The sequence below is a fragment of the Acartia tonsa genome, chromosome 2 (genome assembly GCF_053477335.1).
Source record: "Acartia tonsa isolate MP-2025a chromosome 2, ASM5347733v1, whole genome shotgun sequence".
NCBI lineage: Eukaryota > Metazoa > Arthropoda > Copepoda > Calanoida > Acartiidae > Acartia > Acartia tonsa.
In genome coordinates, this window is record NC_137261.1 from 8003871 (window position 1) to 8009123 (window position 5253).

The following is a 5253-nucleotide window of genomic DNA, read 5'->3' on the forward strand; positions in this document are numbered from 1 at the left end:
AAAATGTTGATTTTGTCAGACATTATGTCTCATTGGAATAAATAAAGCATAATATGATAGTTATTTCTAGCATCGTATTATAAACAGCTCCGCGGATATAGAATGTACAATTATAAGATTAAAACTAGTTTTTTAGCCCCGAGTTGACGAAGGCACGGTCTAAAAAAACTGGTTTTAATCTTATGATTGCTAATTTTTATATTCGTAGAAAGCTGGTGGATATATTACAATGCTAGACATAGTTTTTTCGTATGGATGAGAACTGGTTCTTATCCACCGGATTCGAATGAATACGAGAAAGTTTTTTCCATTGATATTCAAAAACCCATGAATTTTGAAATATTTTATAAGGAAAACTTGAAGTCTGGGGTTACTTATTATGCAAAGGAAATAAAAGTGGATTGAACCAGACATTACGTCTCCTTGAATAAATGAGGTCACAAAACCAACAAAATGGAAATGAAAACAGTGGCGTGTGGATTTTACCCCCCATCCTTAAATTTAAATTGGGAGGGTCTTCCTTCCCTCTTTTTACCCCCTAATGGAATTGCTGTGTACACCGCTGAATAAAACCATATAATTCTAGTTTTACAAAAATTTTATAGTTTATTTCTAAGTACGTTTTATAATTTCATTGAATGAAAAATATGTGTTAAAAATTAGATTTATTAAACCTTTAATTATTCGTTCTATTTAAAAACTTAAAATTTAAACAAATTGATACAGAAAGAAAATTGTAAAAGCATAAAAAGGAAGAATTTCACAAAGAAAATAGATATAAAGTTTCCGTTAAAATAAAATAAAACAATGATAACCTAAAGAGTTTGTTGTTAACATTTTTTAAAACAAGGATGATAACATCCATTAGCTTCCCAATTCAGAACAAACGAACATTAAATGTTTTTAGGAATCAAATAATAAATTTGATGCTTATCATGGCCTTTTGAGACATTTTATAGGATAGCTAAAAAAATTTACCTTACCATTACAAAAATCATAATAGAGCAGTGAAACATGCCTAAGTTTTTTTTATGAATTTTATTTTTTAAGGAGTGACATACTTTCCAGATTATAGAGAAGCTTCGCGTCTAATTAATTTTAAAAAGTTGGTGTTAATAATTTATAAAAGAAAACAATTCTTATTTATTCTAATTTAGTTTGAGTCCATCTAACTAGTTAACTATGCTCAGATTTCTTTAGGTTTTGCCGACCAAACAATCATTAATCTTTGCACTTCAGCTCGGTTTTAACACAGGTTTATCCTTGTTTTTAAAAATGAAATTTTTGGTTTTATTTTTTAAAGACTAAAAAGGTCTAGAATATAATCTTTAAAAATAAAGTAAAACTTTAAAGCTGTTATCATATTAGTATAAAATTAATAATGCCATTTGAAATATATGACGTTGATTATATGTCAGTTCTGACCACTTTGTTCAATGCCAAATAGTCGACATAAACCAACATTCCATAACGAAGATTTTCTTGTGAAAATAAAAATAATACAACAAAATCAAAAAAATTACAACCGATATTGATGGTGAATATTATTAAAAACTGAGATTAAAACAATGCGAACAGGTAGAAAAACTAATTTTTTCATTCATTTTCATTGTTTACATCAAATATACAAAGATATTCAAACTTTAGTCAAAATTAATTTATGCCCAGCGGTCAACTAGCTGCCCCTGTTAGACTAGGAGCTTTGGGTTAACATACAATTTTATTCATTTTTGTCGTTTATAAAGATTTTTAGAAACTCCTACTTTTATCTAAAGTAATACATGTTTATAGAAAGTGTTAAGAACACTTGCAGCTTATCTTTTTTAACATTTTTATCAACAATATTACGCATTACTTCTAGAAATATCTATCTACCTTGTTATGCTACTCAAAATGATCATAGCCTCATGTCGACATAATAATTGCATAATTATTTAACTTGGACTTTGAAAGCGGTCAACTAAGCAGGGGTCACCTTGTTATTATAATTACAATTGTTATAAAATTTGTTTAATTTGCCGACTTTTTGCTTTGAGATTTTTATAGTGATATGGTAACTGAAGAAAACTATTTCATTGTTTACATTTTCTCCTACAGTTTCTATCTCTAAAATATCCATACCCAACTACCTCATAGATTGTTAGGTATACCTAAATCTTATATAATTCCATCAATTAACATCTCAAGAAGTCTACAGTAATAATGATTTTAATGTATTTTTATGTTCCCTGTTGTTTTAATAATTTATACAATCAAATCTTTAAATTAACCATACAAAATCATGTTATTTTATTTCATTAGTTTAGTTTTTAAAGAATTGCTTTAAACTTAATCCATATTTTTTGTTAGGCTTTGTAAAGTAAAGGTTAGAGCTCCACAAGAAAAAATAGTTTAACAGTAATTTTTTTTTTATTATCACTGCTACTATATAAGTTATGTACGTGCGTCCGACCATTAATCAACGTTCATTTATAATACCTAGTTTCTCTATTTGATAACTGCTCACAGATATAAACACGATTTTGATTAAAAAGATCTTGCTCGATAGATGTATTAATGAGTATACCATAAGTTTTTTCAATGTTTTTAATGTGCTATAGTTGACGTCTTTCTTTGAACCAAGAATATTGTGTTGATTCTTGTGAATGCTGCGCTTCTTTTGGACAGAATCATTCCTTTTTAATATTATTTTTCATCTATTTAAATTAAATTTATTATAAAATCTTTCCTAAAAACAGTGGTAAGATAACCATACTTCTTGAAATGACCGTTAGTAGAATAACCCTTTTCTTATTTCTTTCTTTTCCTTTTAACTACTCTTCAAATCTTAACATCAATGGTTATCATACAATTTAGAAGAAAAAATAGGTTTTTTGTTGAAATTTTTAATGACAAATTTATACTCCTAAATGTTCAAAGAAAGTATTTTTTTTTTAAATGAAGAATAAAACAGAATGTTAAATAATGTAAAGTTTACATTTTATTTTTTTTAGTGTGTTTTGTGGGATACCAAAATCGCCCCAAGAACAAATAACCCTTGAAATGATTTCATTTCTAATCAAATGATCACAAATTTTTCTCTGTCCATTACCTCTCCCCCTCCCAAAAATATTTATATATCCTCCACATATAATCCACCTTCCCTAATCGTCTTGATGTTTTCCTTCTCCTCCCAATAACTTCTTCATAAGGGCATACCTTCTCTACAGCTAGGGTCAGTCCACAGAAGGTCAGTACGTCCATGCTGAATATTGATTACTAAGCCATAGTTTCTTGAAGATTGAACCTAAGACTCCTTCTGAACATGGAGAATTTTGCTTATTTAATGATAGACTTCAATACGAAATAATTGTCCTATTAATTTTATTTATGAAAAGATAATCACTAGGACAACTGGGTATAATTTTATTATTGTAGCATTCCTATGATTTAGCAATGTCAGTCCAAATAAGACAATTAAATCAATTTTACAACAAATTTTGTTTTAGACCTCTTATGAATGTTGTCATCCTTGTTGTTGTATATGTTATCAAATATTGAAACAAGGTTCGGATTATCTAATGGTATTACTACTCAGCCTTTGGAATCTAGTGGTGTGGGTTACGGATGACAAAAAAATTTTAACTTCAAATTGTTTTGGTCAGCTATTGGAAATGTTTCTTCTGTATTACAAAGTGGTAAGTTTTTTTTATTTCAAGCAAAGTATTTCTAAAACGGTTAGGCCAACCTATTGTCAAAAAAGTATAACATATGAACAAAAAACAAAGGTTAGATCTTAACATCATATTCGCCACTTTAATTTTGAACAATGGACAATCGATGCAATTTATTTAAAAAATTACTCTAACCAATCTCACAAATGAAAGTCAAAAATTTTATTTAATTATTTTTCAAATTCAAGCTATGACAAACCCAAGGTACCCTTGGTTTTACCGAAACATTACAGATATGAGGCAGTTAATGGGAATTTAGGGATTATATATTTTAGGAGGAAGGCAGAATTGGGGGGGGGGGTGGTGGAGGTTACGAACAAGAGCAATTATGGACAGGTTACAAATCTTTACAACTAGATAAAGGGGGTGGGACCATAAAGGTGTTAAAGGGGATTAAATTAGGCAAGTTTAAGTGAGATTAAAGGGAGGGGGGGGGGGGGGGGGGGGGAGTTTGCACCTTAAAGTGATAGAGTTTAACTTAAAGTCAAGAAAATAAAACATTATGATAACCTGTTTTACCCCATCCCTTATCCTCTACCCCACTTTTGCTTTCATTACAAAATTCTTCCATCCTAACTTAACAACGCTACTCAATACTGTGGCTCACCAAATTTACACATAAGGTGACGTTAACATGGGAAATACATATAATTAATTATGAAAATAATATATCCAAGTGCGTCTGTCGATAAAAAGAGAAAGACACAATAAATCATTTAGCTCTTTATTTTTAATTTTTTAAGTTTAAAAATATTGTACTCGGCTATTCCTTGGCCGATTTAGGCTTTTAATCATATCCTGGCCGATACAAATTTAGACCGTTGACTAATCAAAAATCGGTTCAGTTAGAGGGATACCCAACGTCTCAATTTATTGCTACCAAAAGTCTTATAACTACGTTGCAATTATATAAAAACCCGTAAATTGAGTTTAATCAAAGGAGTATACTACATATTTCAATCACGCCCCCATCCCGTGATACAGCGTGGAATTAATTTGTCATCGACCCTTAAAGTCTAGAAATTTGAAAGGAGGGGTAAAGGGGTGAAATAGTCACCTATAAGTCTGGCTGAAATGAGACAAACAGGCGCGAACTATTTCTTATCTTGATTCCATTATGTCTGTTCAATTAATTTTCACATACGGATGCTAAAGTCATCGTCGGCTAGGAATTTCATGTGAAGGGGCATAAAATTACGGTTACGCCCCTAGAATCTGTGGGAAATGTATTCGAGGGACAAATACGGGTTAGAAATATAGCTAAAACCATCCCAAGACTTAAATCTGATAATAACATAGTCTAAAACTATCACAGGGCCTATGTGACGCTAACCTTAAATGTAGAATCTAATCAGATCAGTATTTTTTTTAAGATCTTAAGCTTCAGACAAAAAAACCCTACTACTTTATATCATAAGATTCCAAGAGTGTTCCCTTAAGATATTGCAACTAGCTCCATATTTAAGAAGATAAATATTAGTATCTTGGCTATGAAAATCTACATTCGCCTCTAGCCTTTAGGAGATTTTTTGGCCATCTC